We start from the raw sequence: 23,737 nt of genomic DNA, 5'->3' as shown, positions 1-23,737 counted from the left end.
GGGCTCTTCGCCTACTATGCCCAATGGGTGCCCAATTATGCGGACAAAGCCAGGCCCCTCATGAAGTCCACATCCTTCCCCCTCATGGAGGAAGCGTGCGCGGCCTTCTCCCTCATCAAGGGAGACATAGCCAAGGCCACAATGCACGCAGTGGATGAGTCCATCCCCTTCCAAGTGGAGAGCGATGCATCCGACTTCGCCCTAGCCGCTACCCTTAACCAGGAGGGGAGGCCGGTGGCCTTCTTCTCAAGGACCCTACAGGGCCCCGAGATCCGACACTCGTCGGTCGAGAAGGAAGCCCAGGCAATTGTGGAGGCGGTACGGCGCTGGAGGCATTACCTGGCAGGCAAACGATTTACCCTCCTCACCGACCAACGTTCGGTCGCTTTTATGTTTAATAACAAGCTGAGGGGCAAAATCAAGAATGACAAGATCTTGAGGTGGAGAATCGAGCTATCCACCTACGATTATGATATCTTGTACCGGCCAGGTAAGCTGAACGAACCCCCTGATGCTCTTTCACGAATTACATGCGCCAGCGCGCATATTGATAGACTTCAGACCCTCCACAACGACCTCTGCCACCCCGGGGTCACCAGACTTTACCATTTCATTAAGGCCCGCAACCTGACCTACTCCATCGAGGAGGTCAGGACCATGACCAGGAACTGCCAGACCTGCGCCGAGTGCAAACCGCACTTCTATAGGCCGGACAGAGCAAGCCTGATCAAGGCCACCCGCCCCTTCGAGCGCCTGAGCATCGACTTTAAGGGGCCTCTACCGTCATCTGACCGCAATGTGTACTTCCTCAACATCGTTGATGAGTACTCCCGTTTCCCTTTTGCCTTCCCCTGCCCAGACATGACCAGTACCACGGTCATCAAGTGCCTGAACGACCTCTTCGCCTTGTTCGGGTTCCCGAACTATATACATAGTGACCGGGGCTCCTCCTTCATGAGCGAGGAACTCCGTCAGTTCCTACTAGCGAGAGGTATTGCAGCAAGTAGGACCACCAGCTACAACCCCCGAGGGAACGGCCAGGTGGAAAGAGAGAACGCGACGGTATGGAAGGCCGTCCTCTTAGCCTTAAAGTCTAAGGGCCTCCCAACCTCCCGCTGGCAGGAAGTCCTCCCGACAGCGCTGCACTCCATCCGGTCACTACTTTGCACTGCCGTTAACGCCACCCCCCACGAACGAATGTTTGTTTTCCCCAGGAAGTCGACTACGGGAACCACTCTACCAACCTGGCTGACCTCTCCGGGGCCCGTCTTGCTGCGAAAGCACGTGAGGGCCCATAAAACGGACCCCCTGGTCGAGAGGGTGAACCTCCTGCACGCCAACCCCCAGTACGCCTACGTGGCTTACCCAGACGGGCGGGAGGACACTGTCTCCTTACGAGACCTCGCACCCTCGGGCACTCCGGAGACACCACCTTTACCCCCCCCCACCACCCCCCCAATTCCAGCCCAGGTAGACGGCATGCCGGAACCCCACGAGCCTTCGCCGACCACGCAGACACCAGCATTAACACCGGATAATGCAGCACCGCCGCTGCGACGATCAGAGAGGCTTACGAGGCCTCCGGACAGACTGACATACCAGAACTGGTAGTACACTTCACCCCGCCGGACTCAAATCTAAACAAGGGGTGAATGTGGTAAACCACTTTTATCGTTCACTATCGTTACACTATAGTTATCACTGTTGTATTGTTATCACTGTTCTCACTGTTGTATCACTATACGAGGTCGCCTCTTGTCACACTGTTATACCTGGGCTGACCACCTCCGACTCCGCCCATGGCTCCACCTACCTGCCCAGGTATAAAGGTAGTCGACTGGCTGGTATTCCTCCTTGTTGGACCCGATCACCCACGAGGGTGGGCTCTGTTATTTAGTCAATAAAAACCTTTAGTTACGTTCCTAACTCGTCGCTTTTTATTGGACGAATTGATAGGTATATCAATGGTCATCCCCTTTCCTTCTCTCATCCCACTTCCCCATCACATCACAAGCCTTTCCCACTTTTCAGCTCCTGATACTGTCTGCATTCCTTGCTCTCTTCCTGCCCCCCTGCCCTCATCATAAAGCGAGTCTTGTGCCTTTATACTTTCAGAGAATCAGCAACTGCGGCGGTATTTAAAGGGGAGGTGCAGCCAAAACCTGCGCCGCTATTTTTTTTGGCCGACCTGCAGTTCGGCCCTCCGTGGTGTGCCGTGGTGTGGTCCTGGCTGCCATCGCGCAGCCCGGCACCACATCTCAGCACCGGGCTGCTGCCATGGCACCACGTCACCCTGGTGGCCTAGTGTGGGCCATCGGAGGCCCTGCAGAGTGCGCAACGGCCCTCCCCTTTAACTGAAGGGCAGGGGCACTGCTGATCGCGCCCCGACATCGCCTCGTTTACCGCCACACCAGGAAGTGGAGTGCCCGAATTTAGCAGCCGGGGCAGTACTTCCGCGCCGGGCACTAAATGTTCGGCCTTAACTCGGTAACGGCCTCCAAATAGGGTGTAACTGAATTTCGCATCTGTAGTCCCTTCTCCTTCTGCAGAGAGTATCTGTGACCTCGCGGATGCAGCAATGGACGGCAAACTACGATATGTTAGCTATGTCTCCTGTTGCACACTGGAAGGATTCACTGGTGTAGGAATTGAGGGCGATGGTGACCTTGACTGCCACTGAGAGACACGGTGCTCCTGATCTGAGGCTCGAGGTCTGGCTGCAGGAGTTGGCGGAGCTCTGTGACTGTTATGTTCATTAATAACTGGACATTCTTATTATGAACACAGCTAGCTTTTGCTAGTTACTTTATTGAGCACATGTGGACTAGGTACAGTATGGTAGAGGCTTCCATCTTCACTGCTGCCTTGTGGGTAGCCTAGTGTCTCATGGGTAATGTAGACTTAATATATCTACAGCTGGGTAGTGTAGTCTTATACATACAGCTATATACAGCTCTACGGCTCCACCTAGTGTCCACTATAGAATGACATGTTATTGATCATTACATCCCCCTTTCTCTGAGGTTCAACAAAATCAATATCAATCAACTTTCAAGAAAACAACAAAGACAATATCAATAACACTTCTGTTAGTGCTCTATAAACATAAACATTTTCAAAACAGTCAACACATTTTCAAAACTTTACATTGTACTCAAAGATTAAGTCTATCAGGCTCTTTTACTTCACGTGTGGATCTTCTCAACACGGGTAAGTCTGATGTGTCTTCATGAGATTGTTCTGGCGGTGAATGACAAGATGCAGTTGCGGCATTGTCATCAATCTGCTCTTGTATAGATCGAGGTCTCCTTGCGATCTTTGCTTGGAGAGGGTCTCAGTGTTTCCTTCACTCTTCATGCCATAACTCTCAATGTAGTCAATGCACTCTCGAAAAACTGCTGCCAGCTGGATCCCATCATACAGCATAGTCCTCTCAGCAGCCTCAGCTAATGGAACACCAAAGATTGGCCTGAGGGAAGAAGGAGTATCCACCGGAACTGCTTCCTGCTCTGGTGCAGGCTTCTTCTTTTTCTTTTTCTCTTTCCACTGCTTAACAACATCTGCTGCGGTTATATCTTTGGACATTTTCTCCTTGTGTTTTTCCTCTTTGTGCTTTTCTTCCTTTGGCTTCTCTTTGACCTTAAAGTCTTTTTCTTTCTTCTTGGAGAAACTAGGCTTTTTGAAGACATGGATACCCTTTGGCCTTTTCATCCTTGATGGGCTCTCTGCTTCATCACCTGAGTCATCTGGTCTGCTTATGGCACAGTTTATACGGTAGACTCTCTTGACCAGTTCTAAGTCTTCACAAGCTTTGTCACCTAGTATCGAATCAAGTCTTTCAGCCACAACAGAAAACATGAGATGATGCACTTTGTCTTTGACTGTCACTTTAAGTCTGCATACACCTAAGCTATCTATTTTCTGTCCATTATAGCTCTTCAGTAGTACTGACTTTTTCTGTATTTTGGGCTTTTCTTTCATATTGTTAATATCACTCATACTGATAAAGTTTGCTTTTGCCCCAGTGTCTAGTTTCAAGGTAACTAATGCTCCATTTACCTGCAGTGGGATCATCCATTTGTCCACTTTTACTGCATTAACTTTATGTTCAGCATTGTCCATTTCTGAGGGCTGCACATTTTCTGTATCCTTTTTGATATCGTCACATGACACCATTCGTACAAAAAATGTCTCACTTAAATCAGTGTCCTCAATGACATTAACTTGTTGCCCTTTCGTTGTTTTTACTTTTGAAAAGCATTGTTTGGCAAAGTGATTCTTTCCATTACACTTTGTGCACATTTTTCCAAACGCTGGGCATTGTTTTAACTGGTGTTTGTAACCACAGCGTTTACAATTAAAAATTTCATCCTCCGATTGCTTTTCATTTCTGTTCTGCCCACGTTTCTTCCCCTTATACGACACAGCACTGACAGCAGCATTATCACTCATTACAATCGCATCATTATTGATTTCACTGAAAGTCTTCGCGTGCTTTCGAGCTAGCTCGCTGGCTTGGCATATTTTCACCGCATTTTCCAAATTTAGTTCGGTTTCTCTCAACAGACGTTCCCTGACTTTTTTATCATGAATACCAAACACAATCTGGTCACGAATCATGGATGCTTTGAGCTCAGAGAAATTACATGTCTGTGCTTTCAGTTTCAGATCAGTTATAAAGCTATCAAAAGTCTCATTTTGTTGCTGTGTCCAAGAATGGAAGATGTATCTTTCATACGTCTCATTCTTTTTGGGAGAGCAATGTGCATCAAATTTTTTTAGCACATCTTCTAATTTTTCTCTGTTCTCCGCTGGATTAAATACAAATGTATTAAATACCTCTATCGCCTGTGGGCCTGCAACCGTGAGCAGCAACGCTATCTTCCTTGCATCTGGCTTCGTACTGAATCCGATGGCTGCAATGTAGAGTTCGAATTGCTGTTTAAAAGTCTGCCAGTTGTAGTCGATTTTTTCTGTGAGATTCAAACGCTCTGGTGGCTTCAAATTCTCCATGTCGCTTTTCACAATTTTCAGCAGATCTTCACCACCCTGGTACCATCTTATGTTCATTAATAACCGGACATTCTTATTATGAACACAGCTAGCTTTTGCTAGTTACTTTATTGAGCACATGTGGACTAGGTACAGTATGGTAGAGGCTTCCATCTTGACTGCTGCCTTGTGGGTAGCCAATGCCTCATGGATAATGTAGTTTTAATATATCTACAGCTGGGTAGTGTAGTCTTATACATACAGCTATATACAGTTCTACGGCTCCACCTAGTGTCCACTATAGAATGACATGTTATTGATCATTACAGTGACCACGTCCTTGGTGAAGCGGAATCTTCTAAGACACGGCCCCTCAGTGAGATTGATTTTGGAGAAATGCTGCTGGAATACCCTGGGAGAGTAAGGCCTCCTGTTGAGAGCCCTGTTGGCCCTCCCTCTGGCCACGTTTTGCAACCTTTCTCTCTGCCTTTTCTGCCTCCGACGGTGATGCTGGAGGGCGAGGTCCAGTGCCGGTACAGCCCCAGTTAAATGATGGAAATGTTGCACTATCAAATGTAACCCAAATGAAAGAGATAAATTTTTTGCAGCCAGAATACTCTTTCAAGTTGAGAATGCTCAAATCGCCCAAAACGCCTGTTTGCTTTTGTGAAACTGGCAAGGCAGCTTTCTTTGCCGACAAAAAAAATCTGGAACTTGACACCTTTATATAGCGCTGCTCCAGCGCTCACCCAACTGCATTCCGCCTCCTCTACCTGTTGTTGCTAACGGCAGGCAGTCAGGCAGGGGGCGAGAGTAAATTTCTGAGCTGGGGCGCTGCGCACCCAGATGACGTCACAATCTCCGGGCACAGGAGATCGTGGCACTCGTGGTTACTGCTGCCGCAGGCCTCCACCTGAATTTCGCATGCGCCAGTACTCCCGGTCGCAGTAACGGGAGGCGCTAAGGTGCCCAATTTCTCCCCCAATAAATGTATGATACTACCCCACTTCGGTGAGTGGTCTGATTTAATTTAAGCAAAATAACTCCCCTGCATTCTGTCCTACAGCCGAAGGCAGTCTCTTGCGTTTTGCAGCCCTATTTTGCTCAATTGCCTATGCAGCATCCTGTTTTAAAAATAAAGAGACTGCGGTAGAGGTTTCGCTTTGGGCGCAATCGGCGATTCGGGCACAAATTGCTCTTAAAATTGTGCCAGCTTTCAGAAGTGTTTTCTCTTCTTGAGTTTTCGCTCAATCTGATTTGCATATTGCCGAATATAAATCTGCCATGAACCAGCGCAGTTGGGCAGCGCTTTAGAATGTAATGAAAAAAAAATATTTGCTTTAAAAAAATATTCCTTGATATATTCAAGAGTGGTAACTTAGTGCCGTTTGATTAATTTAGCTGAAAATGGGTTTATCACAAAAAATAAACATTTAATCAGAATGTTTATTCCACCACCTGTGAGTAACCTGATTCTAAATAACTGAAAATGACTTAAAAACTATACAGAACCATTCACTAGTTATGTTGATGTACAGTAGTCAATTTCCTAGTAAATTTTAAAAAAAGACAGAAGTTTTTTAAACATGCCTATTAGTGTCCTTGCGCTTAAAACAAAACACTGAGTGTGGTTTAAACAGAGTGCTGCGAGTTGGGTGAGTCAGGGAGTCAGGTGAGGAGTGGAAGGAGGAGCTCCCTTGCTTCGCCTTTGTTTTTCCTAACTTTTCACCCTGTAGGAATTGGTTCTTACTTTACACCAAGGAAAGAGTCCAAGAGCGGGAGGAGTCAAACAACAACAACTGCGAAACCACTAAAGTGATGTCACAACCAGGGAAGGAGCTGATTGGTAAGTAGGACCTGGTGAGTATTTCAACAGTCCAGTCGTTAAAGTAAAAGTAAGGTCTCTAGTTTAGAGTAAGAAGTGTTTAAAGGGAAGTAAGGTCCCTAGTGTATTTAATATTTTTTAATTTAAAGGAAGTAAAGGGAGTAAATTAAGGGTAGGACATGGCGGGGCAGCTCGGCAGTGTGGAGTGCTCCTCCTGTGTAATGTGGGAAGTCAGGGACATTTTCGGTGTCCAGGGCGAACACATGTGCAGGAAGGGTCTCCAGCTGCAGCTACTTGAAATCTGCATTTCGGAGCTGGAGCTGTGGCTGGAGTCACTGAGGAGCATCCGCGAAGCTGAGATCTTCATGGATAGCACATTTAACGAGGTGGTCACACCGCAGGTAAAGAGTGCACATGCAGACAGGAAATGGGTGACCACCAGACAAAGTAAAAGAACTAGGAAGGTAATGCAGGAGTCCCCTGGGCCCATCTCCCTCTCCAACAGATTTTCCATTTTGGATACTGCTGGGGGAGATGGTTTCTCAGGGAATGCAGCAAGAGCCAAGTCCGTGGCACTTCGAGTGGCTCAGCTGCACAGGAGGGGAGGAAAAAGAGTGGGAGAGCAATAGTGATAGGGGATTCTATCGTAAGGGGAACAGATAGACGTTTCTGTAGCCGCAGACGTGACTCCAGGATGGTATGTTGCCTTCCTAGTGCCAGGGTCAAGGATGTCACTGAATGGCTGCAGGGCATTCTGAAGGGGGAGGGCGAACAGTCAGAAGTCGTGGTTCACATCGGTACCAACGACATTGGTAGAAAGAGGGGTGAGGTCCTGCAACAAGAATTTAGGGAGCTAGGTAGCAGATTAAAAAGCAGGACCTCAAAGGTTGTAATCTCTGGATTACTCCCGGTGCCACATGCTAGTGAGTATAGGAATAGGAGGATAGAGCAGATGAATGCATGGTTAAAGAGTTGGTGCAGGAGGGAGGGCTTTAGTTTCCTGGATCACTGGGTCTGCTTCTGGGGAAGGTGGGACCTGTACAGGTCGGACGGGTTGCACCTGAACCGGAATGGGACCAACATCCTTGCGGGGAGGTTTGCTAGTACTGCTGGGGGGAGTTTAAACTAACTTGGCTGGGGGATGGGATACGGAGTGGAGCTATAGTAGGGGGTGATGCACAGCCAAATATAGAGGAAAAAACAAGTCAGCCTGGAAAGCAGACCAAATATGTAACGGCACAAGGGAGTATGGCAAGGCTGGATGGCATTTATTTTAATGCAAGGAGTCTTGTGAGTAAGGCAGATGAATTGAAGGTGTTGATGAACACATGGGAGTATGATATTGTTGCTATCACAGAGACATGGTTGAGGGAGGGGCAGGACTGGCAACTCAATATTCCAGGGTATAGAATCTTCAGGCGAGACAGATGGGGGTGTCGCAATATTAATCAAGGAGTCAATTACTGCTGTAAGGAGGGATGATATCTTAGCAGTTTCCTGTAATGAGGCCATATGGGCAGAACTTAAGAACAAAAGGGGGGTGAGCACTTTGCTGGGAGTGTACTATAGGCCCCCAAACAGTCAGGGGGAGATAGAGGAACAGATATGTAGGCAAATCTCAGAGAAGTGTAGAAATAATAGGGTAATAATAGTAGGGGATTTCAACTTCCCCAATATTAACTGGGATAGTCAGAGTGTGAAAGGCTTAGAGGGTGCATAATTCTTAAAGTGTATCCAGGAGAGCTTTTTGAGCCAGCATGTAGAAAGTCCTAAAAGAGAGGGGGCGGTACTGGACCTAATTCTAGGGAATGTAGCCGGGCAAGTGATAGAAGTGTCAGTAGGAGAGCATAATTCGGTGAGATCTAAGGTAGTCATGGAAAAGGACAAAGATGGACCGGAAATAAAGGTTCTAAATTGGGGGAAGGCCGATTTTAATATGATAAGGTCAAAGTGGACTGGGATCAGCTACTTGCAGGAAAATCCACATCAGAGCAGCGGGAGTCTTTCAGAAAGGAAATAGAGAGAGTACAACGCCAACATATTCCCATAAAGGTCAAGGGTGGGACCAACAAGCCTAGGGAACCCTGGATATCAAGGGATATACAAGAATGGATTAGGAAAAAAAGGAAGGCTTTTGGCAGATACAAATGACTAAAAACAGTGGAAGCCCTAGAGGAGTATAGGAAGTGCAGGGGGGGGGGGGCGAGTACTTAAAAAAGAAATTAGGAGAGTGAAGAGGGGCATGAAAAAACACTGGCAGGCAAAATAAAGAAAAATCGAAAGGTGTTTTATAAGTATATTAAGGGCAAGAGGATAACCAGGGAAAGAGTAGGGTCCATTAGGGACCAAAGTGGCAATCTGTGTGTGGAGCCAGAAGATGTAGGTGGGGTTTTAAATGAATATTTTGCATCTGTGTTCACTATGGAGAAGGACAATGTAGTCATAGAAATCAGGCAGGGGGATTGTGATATACTTGAACAAATTAGCATTGAGAGGGAGGAGGTAATAACAGTTTTAGCAGGCTTAAAAGTGGATAAATCCCCAGGCCCAGACGAGATGTATCCCAGGCTGCTGTGTGAGGCAAGGGAGGAGATTGCAGGGGCTCTGACACAAATTTTCAGAATCTCTCTGGCCACAGGGGAGGTGCCAGAGGACTGGAGGACAGCTAACGTAGTACCATTATTCAAGAAGGGTAGTAGGGATAAACCAGGGAATTACAGGCCGGTGAGCCTAACCTGAGCCAGTGGTAGGGAAATTATTGGAAAAAATTCTGAGGGACAGAATTAGTCTCCACTTGGAGAGGCAAGGATTAATCAAGGATAGTCAGCATGGCTTTGTCAGGGGGAGATCATGTCTAACCAATTTGATTGAATTTTTCGAGGGGGTGACTAGGTGTGTGGATGAGGGTAGTGCAGTTGATGTCATCTACATAGACTTCAGTAAGGCTTTTGACAAAGTCCGCATGGGAGACTGGTCAAGAAGGCAAGAGCCCATGGGATCCAGGGCAATTTGGCACATTGGATCCAAAATTGGCTTAGTGGCAGGAGGCAGAGGGTGATGGTCGAAGGCTGCTTTTGTGACTGGAAGCCTGTGTCCAGTGGTGTACCACAGGGATCGGTGCTGGGTCCTTTGCTGTTTGTAGTGTACATTAATGATTTAGATATGAATGTAGGAGGTATGATCAGTAAGTTCGCAGACGACACAAAAATTGTGGAGTGGTAAATAGTGAGGAGGGAAGCCTCAGGCTACAGGACGATATAGATGGGTTGGTTAGATGGGCACAACAGTGGCAAATGGAATTTAACCCTGAAAAGTGTGAGGTGATGCATTTTGGGAGGACTAAAAAGGCAAGGGAATACACAATGAATGGTCGGACCCTAGGAAGGACAGAGGACCAGAGGGACCTTGGTGTGCATGTTCATTGATCCCTGAAGGCAGCAGGACAGGTAGATAAGGTGGTTAAAAAGGTATATGGGACCTTGCCTTCATTAGCCGAGGCATAGAATATAAGAGCAGGGAGGTTATGATGAGCTGTACAAAATGCTAGTTAGGCCACAGCTGGAATACTGTATGCAGGTCTGGGCACCACACTATAGGAAGGATGTGATTGCATTTGAGAGGGTGCAGAGGAGATTCACCCGGATGTTACCTGGGCTGGAGCGCTTCAGCTATGAGGAGAAACCGGACAGGCTGGGGTTGTTTTCGTTAGAGCAGAGAAGGCTGAGGGGGGACCTAATTGAGGTGTACAAAAGTATGAGGGGCATAGATAGAAAGGAACTTTTCCCCTTAGTAGAGGGGTCAATAACCAGGGGGGATTTGAGGAAAAACTTTTTTACCCAGAGGGTGGTTGGAATCTGGAACTCACTGCCTGAAAGGGTGGTATAGGCAGGAACCCTCACAACATTCAAGAAGCATTTAGATGAGCACTTGAAATGCCATAGCATACAAGGCTATGGACCAAGTGCTGGAAAATGGGATTGGAATAGACAGGGCTTGATGGCCGGCGTGGACACGATGGGATGAAGGGCCTCTTTATATGCTGTATAACTCTATGACTCTATGAGCTTCATTTTTAGCGTCTCCTCGAAGTTCCGCAAACAGGCGCAATTAGCAGAAACTCGGTAAGGTGATTAATTCGATTGGGGGGCGTGGCCAGTTTTGTCGACGGGGCTGATTTCCATCACGGTGTTTATAAACTAGTGCAAATGCTCAAGTTGCGGAAACTCAAGTTGCACTGAACATAATTTGTGTTTTTCAGTCAGTTTCGCCAATTTCGGGTGAATTGCACTGACAAAACCAACGCAACTGAGTGGAAACTCCAGGCCACTACCTTAATGGTGTCTGTATCTCTTTTCTGAACTCAGAATTCACAGAACACAGGATTTTCCAACACAGAGGCTTTCTGAATTACCCCGACAAGTGAATGAATCATATATATTTAGGCAATGGAAGAAACATTTAGCATATTAACCACCCTTTATGTAAATGCCCCTTTTTAAAAAAAACTTAACTTTTAAAGACACAAAGTAACTCTATTTGCAAATTCTTTCCATGCAAAAATGGTCAAAAAAGTTATGAAACCTGACACCTTGCACGATGCACCATGCAAAAAAAAAAAGAGGTTTCTTTGGGGTGGGAAAATTTCTAACATTAAACACAGGAAATTTTCCTTTGGTTCATAGATGCAGCAACAAAGGTTCTATGAAGGAGCCGAGTTCTGGGTGGTGGTTGGAATGCTGCCTGTGACCAAATCGAATTACTGCTTCATGAGCTCCTGGTATCACACGGTGGTGTCTCCAAACGGGTTAGTGAGAGTTTGTGCAGCCCAGACTGATCAGAGCGAGATCCATTTGTATTCATCAGCATTTAAAAAATGTTCTGCTTCCAAAACTAGGAAGAAAATAAGTCTTTCCCTGTCCCCAAAGGAGCAGAACTTGTCAAATGATCTGTTTAGGTGAGTTATAAGACACCTTCATTTGACATTGGTTGCTTGTTTTTATTTTTCTTAGGGTGTAAACTTGAATCCTCCATGGCACAAGCCAAGTTACACCAGCACACTAGGTAACAAGTCAGCACAAGCTGTGCCTTTTTAGATCTCAGTTGATGGCTAAGTCTTTTTATTAGCGTTTTATGGACATGTAATAGGCACTGAACAAATAGTAAAGCACCAGCCCTGTACTGATGCTTTATAGCTCAATGCACTGGCAAATCAATATGCTGCTAAAATTTGCTTAACTTACTTTTTGCCATGCAGTTTGATTTTACACTGATGTTTTTTGCTAACAGTTTTTTTATGGAATGTATTTCCCTACAAACAAATACAATTAGGCAAAGAAAAGCTAAATACATTTTGGAAGGTTTTGTACACTATTGCTGATTGTTTTTTGATGTTCCCTATTATGCTATCAAATGGTACTTACTTAATGTACACATATTGAGATGATGAACATGTGCAATGTTGTATGAATGTTGAACTGTTCTTTCTCCTTTGCCATTACCAATATTATGCAGCAAGAATTGTTACATGTTTAGCCCCTCAAACAATTTGTTTGCTTATTAAGTCTGCTACTGACACATTAATTTGTGTACAACTGCCAAAGGCATAGGGTTAAGGGCAGTGCACACCTTTAGGGAGACTAAATGGCGCAATGGGCTACTATGGAAACCATCACTATAACAACATTTGCATTGTTCATGACTGGGGACCTTTGATAAGCACTACTAAAATTAAACAGCATAATTATATATTACTGGAAGCAAAAGGGATTCTTGGTTACATGCTTAAGAGCCATCTTCGTGCTGACTGGAAACGACAAACAAAAGCAGGTGTTCTAGTCATCTTAAATTACTGAATTAAGGTGACAAAGTTCACTGCTCCTACTGGAAGCCTTGTCTGACATATTCCACAAAACTTAATTTAGAATTCCACAAGTCCAACAAAGAGCATGGTGCTTTTGACAGATCTCTGTGGTGAAATAGCATTGGGTAACCATGAACTGTGAGAGTGCTCTGATAAGTCTGCAGCTGACAAATCATCAATAATACTGATACATCAAGGAGATTGTGTTGCATCATCTGCTAGAAGACTGTTCTCATTCCAAGACTAGGATTTGAAGCCAAACCACACATGTAGAATCAAGTTTCTGCTCTGCTGCTTGCTGGACATCTTAAGTGAAGTAAATGTAGCAGGTAGCAACTTGTCCCCAGTGAATGAGTTGACATCACTAAAACTGCCCATAAATGCAACACTAATTGGCATAAAAAGCCATAAGGTGCAATGTGCGGGAAATAGAAATGTCACATTGGTAAAGTGAGACTGATCCACCACACCTGCCCATGTCAGAATGATTCAATATCAGATACCAGCTAAAATCGTGCTGTCTTTAGAAAATAAACTGGCTTCCATATAAGTCAACATTTTAGACTGGGTTTCAGGCATCATGCTATAAATACAGTCCATGTTTCTATCAACAGAAAACAAAATACTGCAGATGCTGGAACTCTGAATAACAAAAACAGTAAAAGCTGGAAATACTGAGAAGTCCAAATATCAACAGAATGTCCACAACATCCATAAATGAGGGGATAACAAAATGTCAGGTCAGTGAATCCCAATTGCACAGAAGCATTTGTAAAAGTTGATGAGAGTTACTTTGGCATATGTATACATGATATAACCAGATAGAAAAAGTATACTCCGAATAAGATAAACCAGTTTGCTATGTGCTGCACCTTTCAAAATGTTATTGGATCCCAGTCAGTTGGAAAACAATCTCTCAAATGAAATATTCTGACTCTATATGCAGTTTTTTTTCCATAACATAGTGTAATCGCCTTTTCTATCAAAATGGCACTGTATTTTGATCACAACCTGTAAATGTGAGAAATGGGATGAGGAGCAACTTATATAGTGAAGTCTTTGTACCAGATTCAGAGTTGGGGCATCTATTAACCTGTGAGTCACATCTAACAACATCCATTTCATTCCTTCAAAATAGCTCAAAATAGTAATAATAATGGCAAGAAAAATAAAATTGCTTTTTTAACCCGTTATCTGATTGTGCCTTGAAAGGGTGCCAGGGCAGGACTCTTGAGTGTAAATAACAAACCATTGAAGTATCTGAAGAGAATGGAATTCACAATGGGTGAGCACACCAGATGGTTATGCAGATTTGCCAATCACACAGTAGAAAGAAATGTCATCATTTTACAGAAGAGTGGTTTGCGATTATTGCTACAGAGATAGCTTTCTGAAATGAAATAATTAATTCAACAACAACAACTTGCATTATTATAGCACCTTTCACATAGTAAAACCTCCCAAGGTGCTCCACAGGAGAGTTATCAAATAAAATTTGACACCAAGTCACATAAGGAGATATTAAGACAGGTGAACAAAAGTTTGGTCAAAGAGGTAGGTTTTAAGGAGCGTCTTAAAGGATATACTTACCTTAGAGGGAATGCAACATAGGTTTACTAGACCTGATTCCTGGGAAGAGGGGATTGTCCTATGAGGAGAGATTGAGTAGACTAGGCCTATATTCTCTAGAGTTTAGAAGAATGAGGGGTGATCTCATTGAAACATACAAAATTCTAAAGGGGCTTGACAGGGTAGATGCTAAGAGGTTGTTTCCCCTGGCTGGGGAGCCTAGAACTAGGGGTCACAGTCTCAGAATAAGGGGTCATCATTTAGGACTGAGATGAGGAGAAATGTTTTCACTCAAAGGGTTGTGAATCTTTGGAATTCTCTACACCAGAGAGCTGTTGATGCTCAGTCGCTGAGTATATTCAAGACAGAGATTGATAGATTTTTGGATACTAAAGGAATCAAGGGATATGGGGATAGTGGGGAAGGTGGAGTTGAGGTAGAAGATCAGCCATGTTCTTATTGAATGGCGGAGCAGGCTCGAAGGGCCGAATGGCTTACTCCTGCTCCTGTTTCTTATGTTCTAAAGGAGGAGAGGTCGAGAGGTAGATAGGTTAAGGGAAGGGGCACAGGGGTGATGGGATGAACAGGACTTGGTGCGAGTTAGGATATAGGCATCAGAATTTTGGATGAGATCAAATTTACGTAGGGTGCGAGGTGGGAGGCCAGCCAGGAGAGGCTAGAGTCTAGAGGTAAAAAATGCATTGATGAGGGTTACAGCAGCAGTGAGCTGAGACAGTGGCAAAGATGGATGATGTTACAGAGGTGGGAAAAGGCGGTCTTGGCAATGGAGAGAATATGGGGTCGGAAGCTTAGCTCAGGGCCAAGGGCAATAACTAAAATTTCCACAGCTAAAGATATCCAAAATTAAAACTGCACATTCAACAAGAGGCACAATTTATAATAAACCTCCAAACACTAAATACAAATGCCCTATCTATGTTGCAAAACAATGATTTTTAAGTCAATCTTTTTGCAATTCTTGTCTACACTTAGATTGCATTAATTAAGACTTGTCATAATCTAAGTTCACACAATTACTATTAACTTTATCCTTAGTCTTCTGAACGATTAAACATGTTAATATTTATAATAAAAGTAAAATTTTATAGGGCAATCGAATTGGATGCAAGAATATATTTGGACTCTGGTACTTAAGGTGTGGGAGAGTGTATTAGAGCGCGACTAATTCTTTGTATGACTAATCTACTTGTCAGTCTGTCAGAACTGCAATTATTCATGGCGGAGATAAGGTGGAAGCTTGAAGGATAATGTTAATGAAAAATGAGTTGTTTTCTAGGGAGTTTATGGCAGGCACGTAATGTAAATGAATGTATGTACAGAATGCATTATTGGCTATGCAGAATTCATTTTTTTCTGCAAAGTATAAATCTTTGGTGAAATACTGAAGAACCCTCGATAATGTGTGCCCTAATCCCAACTGGCAACAAAGGGGGGAATTTTCCTGGGGGTTAGCGGGCGGGATCGGTGGCGGGTCAGGTGGGAAATTTGATTTTTTTTACAGCAGGTTGGGACCCCACTGTCAACCCGCTGCAATGTGCCTTTCCCACAGGCACGTGTCTGATCTCCAATTCGACCCAACCCACAGAGGCGGGCGACCCAATTAAACCAATTATTGGATTGTTGACAGACCCTTAATAATGCTTTTAACCTTACCTTTTCACTTTAACTGCTCGCTCACGGGGTCCACGCTGTTCGGGGACCTCGTCTGTGAACCTGAGGCAGGAGTTCAGTGGCCATTACTCCAGCTGATTACATGGCAGCTTCAAATGCACAGTAAAAGCTCCCACCTGACAGATCATCACTTTCCTCAGCCACAAGCTGTATCTCGGTCAATTTCCAGCACAGATTCTGCAGGCTTTCCACTTTCCACACTCCACCCACTCTTACCTCATTGGAAGAACTCTCTCCCCATTGACAGAATCGTTCTGTCATCTCTACTTCACTTGCCATCTATTCCATCAACATGGGTGCCCTTTATACCTTGGTCCTCAGAATCTGACCATGATCAGCCTCAACACCAGCAGCACCAGGCACACCAGGAGCAACAACACCAACCTTCTCTGCAATCACCTGATGCTGCACAGGACACAGGCATCAGCAGCTGACCACATTGCTGCCCGGGAAGCCAGAGATTTGCTTCACTTTATGCTGTACACCCTGGCTGTCACAAGATGCATCAGGTTGGCACCAGCCCACACCAACACCATAAAGCATCCCTATAATGACCAAGCCATTCCTTTCACACACATCACCATTGCGGGGGGTACCGTTATGTCTCACCATTCACTGCAACTCACTAAGCCACTTCCAAAGGTGCACACAAATCTGTCCAAAAACAGAAAGTGTTGAAATTAAAGGTTTCAATGTTTGACAGCACATTAACAAAAACTTTACATGAAAAGTAGATAAAAGACCCAAGTGGATACCCTTGTGTGTTGTTAGTTGTTATGATTGCACTAGGTTGAGAGAGGGTATGAGGGGTGGCTAGTGAGATGGGGATGTGATAATGTAGATAGAGAGAAAGAGGGATGGGTGGTGGAGCAACGTAAGTTGGTTTGAGTAAGGATGTGCAGGAGTAGGGTAGGGAAAGCAGAGTGATTGGGGATGTGATGAGAGGCATAGGAGGATGAAGGTGAGTGTGGCTTTGTACTAATGTTTCGTGATTTAATGAGATCATTGAAAGGTTTGCGCCACTGCACCCAGGTCCTCCTGATTTCATCCCTGCTCGTGACCTCGTCTGCAATGTGCAACCAGGCTGTGTTGGTCTCTTCCTCCCATCGGATCAGCCATGATCTTATTAAATGGCCTGCTCCTGCTCCTATTTCCTATTTCTTATGTTCTTATGAAAGGGAAGAGGACCTCCCTGCATGCAGTCCTTCACCTCTGTGCAGTGATTATCAGTGTTTGCAGCACTTGCTGTAGAACACTGACCGCACAAATATCAAAAGAAAGTTGGCCATGGTCCCTTTAAGGAAACTGGCTGAATACACGTCATAAATTATGTCACTAGACCCGCTTCCTCTAATTGGACCGGGAAACGCGCTGGGTGGTTTTAACAAGCCCCTTTTAGTTCCTTTTAGGCAGTGGATAGAGCCATCAGCGGGTCGCGACCCGCCACCAACTTCACACACCTCGGACCCATCGAGGTAAGGAAAATCCTGGCCAAAGTGTCCTTGAACTGACCAGCAAATGAAGTCATTAAACTGTTGCTTATGATGGTTTTTATTAGTGTTTGAGAGCATCAAAATTGTCCCACTGAGGTCCTTAGTAACTGCTCCACCTATGGCAATAGCAGGATATAATTCGGGTTTCTGATTTGGGGGTTAAAAGGGTAAAATCCAATAACAAGACCAAAAACTAGAAAGTCTCAATGTAAAAGAAAAATTACTCATCCATTATTCGACTTCTGTAATTCAGCTGTTTCTGAAAAATCTAATCAACACTCATCATGGAGGCTCGCAACTTTAGATGGAACTACATACAAATGACATTTGTATTTGTTCTTTTGTTGAAATAGAATTCTTTTACCTGTGAATCTATCAATTTATCAGTTCAGTGCTAACAACTGTAGTTATAAAGCACCCAACCTGGACTAGAAACATAGAAACATAGAAGATAGGAGCAGGAGTAGGCCATTCGGCCCCTCGAGCCTGCTCCACCATTCAATGAGATCATGGCTGATCATCCAAATTCAGTACCCTGTCCCTGCCTTCTCCCCATATCCCTTGATCCTTTTAGCCTTAAGAAATATATCTAACTCCTTCTTGAATATATTTAATGAATTGACCTCAACTGCCTTCTGTGGTAGAGAATTCCACAGGTTCACCACTCTCTGGGTGAAGAAATTTCTCCTCATCTCTATCCTAAATGGCTTACCCCTTATCTTTAGACTGTGACCCCTGGTTCTGGACTCCCCGGCCATCGGGAACATCCTTCCTGCATTTAGTCTGTCTAGTCCTGTTAGAATTTTATAAGTTTCAATGAGATCCCCTCTCATTCTTCTAAACTCCAGCGAGTATAAGCCCAATTGACCCAATCTCTCCTCATACGTCATTCCTGCCATCCCAGGTATCAGTCTGGTGAATCTTCGCTGCACTCCCTCCATGGCAAGAACATCCTTCCTCAGATAAGGCGACCAAAACTGCACACAATACTCAAGATGTGGTCTCACCAAGGCCCTGTACAACTGCAGCAAAACATCCTTGTTCCTGTACTCGAACCCTCTCGCTACGAAGGTCAACATTTGCCTTCTTAACCGCCTGCTGCACCTGCATGCTTACCTTCAGCGACTGGTGCACAAGGACACCCAGGTCTCGTTGCACTTCCCCTTCTCCCAATCTATTGCCATTCAGATAATAATCTGCCTTCCTGTTTTTGCCACCAAAGTGGATAACCTCGCATTTATCCACATTATACTGCATCTGCCATGCATCTGCCCAATCACCCAACCTGTCCAAATCATACTGGAGTTTCTCGGCATCCTCCTCACAGCACACACGCCCACCTAGCTTTGTGTCGTCTGCAAACTTGGAGATATTACATCTAGTTCCCTCGTCTAGATCATAAAATGCTTGTATAAGCCAACATATTTTCTGTGTATTTTGAAATTAAAACTGGATGAGAGAATTCTCATCATTTGGTGTCCATTGAGTGGTTTGTACTGGTAACTCAATCAAATGATACAGATCTAAATTTACAGCAAAGACACTAATTTTTTTAAAGATTCTTTTCTCATCTACTTTAGTTTTATCAAGTATGCTTAGCCAGCTTGGAAAGGGGAGTAGAAGGGATATGTAGCCTTGATTCTGGATTTCTCCATGAACCACCTTCAGGGTCACTAACAACTGCTTATCAGCAAAAACAGGTTAAATAAGCAAGTTGAATGTTATCTGTTCTTACACAACTTCAAATTGAAATATTTAAGGATGTGATACTCCCTCTAGTGATTCAGCTAAAAACTGATTAAACTCAACCAACAGTCAGAAATAAGCTTGAATTATCAGTTAGCCCTAGGACTTGAGCATAAGGCTTTCTGTTTGGAAATCAATTGTCCAACTGCTTCAGCTGCTGGGCAATGATTAGTTATTACTTAAGGCGCTCACTCTAAAAACCCTGTGCATTGTATGTTCACATCTTGCATGACATTTCAATTCAGTGTCAATATTTATGTTGTTCCTGGGTTCTTGGCCAGGCTGTCACAGAAAAATGTGCAGTACCTACATTAATATCTTAAAGGTTGCCTCATAGCAAGTGAACCTATTGGTTCGAATTTTGAAAATCTCTGGGCAAGCGCATTGTAGAAAAGCAAAACCTCTGGAAATAAGTAATGAGATTTAAATAAAAAATCTTTGTTATACCAAACTAGCATCTCCTGGTATGGCCCAGTTCAAGCCAAGCTTGTTCTTGTCCTAGTCATCCATTATCTATTACTGTACTGAGTTCCCTCTTCCCAAATCTGATCACAAACCAAGTAAAGTGCACAAAGGATTAGCTTCAAATAATTGCCAATTCCTGACATATATATAAAACAAGAAAAATTAGAACTGCTCATCATTTTCTATTAATTATTCAAAACATTTATACTTGACAATTTTCTTTCATGCACCCAGATGACAATTCTGATATTAAAAAAATCTAACATTGTTTTATTTTCTCTTGTCAATTTTCTTCACCAATTTCTTCCTCTATCCTACACTCCTGAAAGCTTTGTTGAGTTGTTGGGAGTATGGTTCCTTGGGTGCTTGACATCCTTGAGTATCTTATCCAACTAACCATTGTTTTTCATGTGAAAGTCTTGTCAGTGAGAGTCAACAGGCTATTCAACAGTAGGGAGCATTACAAGAAAGCACAATGATGTCCTCAACATACTTTCACCTTCTTACACTTCCAACGGGGGTAGCTGGATAGCGATCAGGAGTGTCCAACCTCTGTCTTTATTTCCTGCTTAACCCTAAGAGTACTGAGGCCAATTATTAGGCCCATACCCCTGCTAAGCCAACTCAGCACCGATTGCAGTTCAACCTAGCCTGTTGATCGCTTCCTGGTCTGTATGGTTCAGCTACTCAATGACTAAACTTGCAAAGCTATTGTGGAACCATCAACAATTTATAATCCTTCTCACTTGCATTTACACTCGAGGATCCTGCAATGCAAGTCAAAAGATAGTGACAGATGGATTAGTTATGCTGCAAGAAGTTACTCCTAATGTATAACAATTAATAAGTAGAATTAATTGTAATAATTTACAAAGAATATTGTAACTTTTTACAAGTTTCCTCATCCATATTATTATGTTTCCATTTTCATTCTTTCTCCTTCAGCTGGGAGCATCACTTAGGTTGGGTCATAGAGTTCAACTTAGTTTCACAATAGTATGTTGTTATGTGATGGGGGCTACACCTTTGTTTTTTTTCTCCTTTATCCCCTAGGCCACATACCCTGTACCCAGTTTGACAAGATCTGCTGCATGACCATGGAAACTCCACCTTCTCAACTAATTCCACTTTGTGGTTTCCCAGTACATGGCATTTTGAGTGTTCTCTTAGTTACAACCCAAAACACTTTTTCTTCATGCTCAATAGATAGACAACATGACTGTGCCACCTCAGTATGGGATAAGGCTGAGTAGAAATGTCAATCAAGTTTGAAAATTGAGTCAAGGTCTTCCAGACAACGATGCATGCACACGGCCTCCTGTGTTGCAATTTTTACTTCAGTTACAATGTAACTTAATAAACTGTAAATTCACCTTCGATACAAATTGAAGCAATGGTGTGTCAAGGCTTAAATTCTATATTCATCAAGAACTCAAAGCTCCGTGTTTATGCACACAGAGCAGTAGCTCACTTCAGAGAATGGAATGTATGGTATGTATCAATAAAACAGGATGTAGCCCAAGGCTGACATATTCTTCTCAACAACGTGCCTGGGGAATGTTACTTCTAGCTTTTCTCAGCTGAAAAATAACAGACCTCGCCAGTTTGCAAATAAAATTAATATTTAGTTGTCCATCCTTGATCCTTCATGGCTTCTTTCTCTGGTTTCTGACCTTTTGCTGTCTGTGGCTTGGTCTTTCTATGTTAGAGGCATATTTTATTCATTTCCTTTTGGTTGAAGTTTCTGGAGTTTAAAAAAAAAGAAGTCCTGTTCACCAAACAGTCAATAATAGAGAGAGAGAAAGAAAGAACAAGAGAGTCTGGCTTTTTCAGAGGATAAAGGTCCACTTGATGAAACTGCAATAAGTAATCAATAATCAAACAGGAGTGAGATTCATATTGAAGCAGAAACCTAAGTTTGTCCAAACTCAGCAATTTTGGAGTTAATGGATGTAGATAGCTTCAAGAAAATACAATCATCTCATGAGTGATATATTTATCATCATATACAATATTGTTGTCCGTGTCTTTCTGTGACATTTGAAATAAGTTTCTAACTGAATTTTTGCGTGGTTTTGAATCTCAGCACATTCAGTTGAAGCTGTGTTTGTAATGTCCCCTTGTCATTGCAGTGTCATACCTTTGAGCATATGAATTCCAATTCCACTGTTATCTCTCCACACAAGTGTTACACCCTGTAAGATGAATATTCTTGTATCTGACTATGTAGGCGATACTTTGGTACATCTTACACAAATTCTGATACGGTGCATGTGACATTAAACACCTTCCTCATCTGTGGGTAAGTTCCCTACATCCCCATACATATCTTAGGAATGGATATGAATAGAAAAAAAAGGATATCTTACAAAATAACAGGTGGACAAGAATAAAGTGCAAATGTGTATGGGTCCCTTATTGGATTGGAACTTATATGTGCTTTGGACCTTAAAGTGATCCTCTAGCCGCCCATAGGGTAAATGTAACATGTTTATAGTCAGCTGTTATTCTGTATCCAATCAGATTCCATACACAAACAGCTAAATACCACAGTACTGTTTGCAGAAAAATCCATGTTTTATGTCTGTGTACATTAATTGTGTTTTTGTATTATAATTCTGGCGAGTAAAACTCTTACACATGGAAGAAATCCCAGCCATTGATCAAAATTTAGAGAAATCTATTGCCCAACGCACAAAACCTATATCCCATGTATTTGAACACATAACCTTATTTTTTTTGAACAAGAGATGGAAAAGGCAGAGAAACACTTACACAGAGCGCTGCGGGTCAAAGGCAGTTCTTTTCACTGGTTCAGCTGAATGGAAAAAGAAAAAGGCCATTTACACATTAATCAATAAAACTACTGAAGCTTAATATTTCAGATCTAATCTTACATTGTACTATTCAGCTATGATTGCAATATAATTAGACAGTGCTAAAAACTAGAGAAATTGATGTCCCATTACCATTGCTACTTGCTATTGTTACCATGGTCAAAATCGCTACAGGATTGGACTTAATCATGTGAAAAGTGAAGGCTTTGAAATGCTATGTTTTTGACAAATTGCTATATTGCATTTGGAAGCATTTTGTTGGGAAGTACAGTTTTCTGAAGTCAGTTGTTTCTGAGAGTTTGTCAGTGGGCCACCCACTCCAGTACCAAATGAGGACGAGGCATGATCAAAGGAGAAAACAACGCTGAGAATTTAAAAGAAAAAGTTCAGTAAAGTTTCTCTGTGGGTCAATTGGATGGAAGATGGGCTAAGGGGCCTTACATGAAGGAGAGGAGCCCATTTACTGTGCCCTCTCCCTCCAAAAGGGGGTTGAGCGGGTCTTCCTCTGCTGTTTCCAGGGTATACTGCCACACCTCTCCTGGTGGTCCTGGGGTTGGCAGTGGCAGTAGGGAGGGAAATCAGGCAGGAACCCGGGCCCCATGTCTCCCTTGTCATTTACATGCAGTGGGGTGGTATGGGCTTGGGCAGCCTACTTTCTTTCAGGGGGGGAAGGGAGGCAATTCAGGTCTGTGGTGTTAAGAGTGGCATGAGGCACTAGGCCGCCACACCCAACTTTCTCTCATTTTCCTCTGCTATATTGCCCAGGAGGGGAGAAATCTGTGGGAAAGTAAGAGTGGGTCAGGCTGTGATCTGTTAGTTCTCTTGATTCAATCAACCAGAAAGATAATGGCCCCAATATTTATGGGAAGGCATGGAGGGAGGGCTTGTACTGGCCGGGAAACCCGGAAATGCGGGTAACATGGAGGTCCTGCCTAACAGGGAGGGAAGCCAATCGCAGCAGGTTAGCTTGGGGGACCAGGGGGAAGAACTCCTGCTCCTCCTTGCCCACAAGCAGTGCTGGAAAAGCACTTACCTGCTGGATCCTGCTGTTCTCGGCTCCCTTCAGGTGCCGGGTTTCTGTTAAAAGTAAAAGTCTGTTAAAATCTGAGGCATGCAGCCTCATTAAAATATTGAAATAACTGACCCGCCTCTCGAGAGCAGATTACTCACCCCACCCCCGAACTCGCCACGGTTAAACCGGAAGTAGGCGTGTTCGCGGTGGGTTGCGGCAGGGAGGGGTTCAGATTTTTCAGAATTT

General features: G+C 43.8%; 1 protein-coding gene across 2 annotated transcripts in view; it reads right to left on the bottom strand.

Annotated features, from left to right (window-relative positions):
- The window catches only part of LOC147105266 (synaptotagmin-B), a 1,410,822-nt gene that overhangs the window by 1,047,883 nt on the left and 339,202 nt on the right, over positions 1-23,737 (bottom strand). For both annotated transcript variants that reach the window (XM_086011447.1, XM_086011449.1), the window contains exon 2: positions 22,418-22,460. The gene's annotated coding sequence lies outside the window, so the exon portion shown is untranslated. The remainder of the gene's footprint in view (positions 1-22,417; positions 22,461-23,737) is intronic.

This window comes from Somniosus microcephalus, chromosome 18, assembly GCF_052327205.1.
Source record: "Somniosus microcephalus isolate GS21.2 chromosome 18, FLI_Smic_1.0, whole genome shotgun sequence".
NCBI classification, from domain to species: Eukaryota; Metazoa; Chordata; class Chondrichthyes; order Squaliformes; family Somniosidae; genus Somniosus; species Somniosus microcephalus.
The sequence above is the reverse complement of the archived record's forward strand: the minus strand, read 5'-3'. Positions and strand labels throughout refer to the sequence as shown.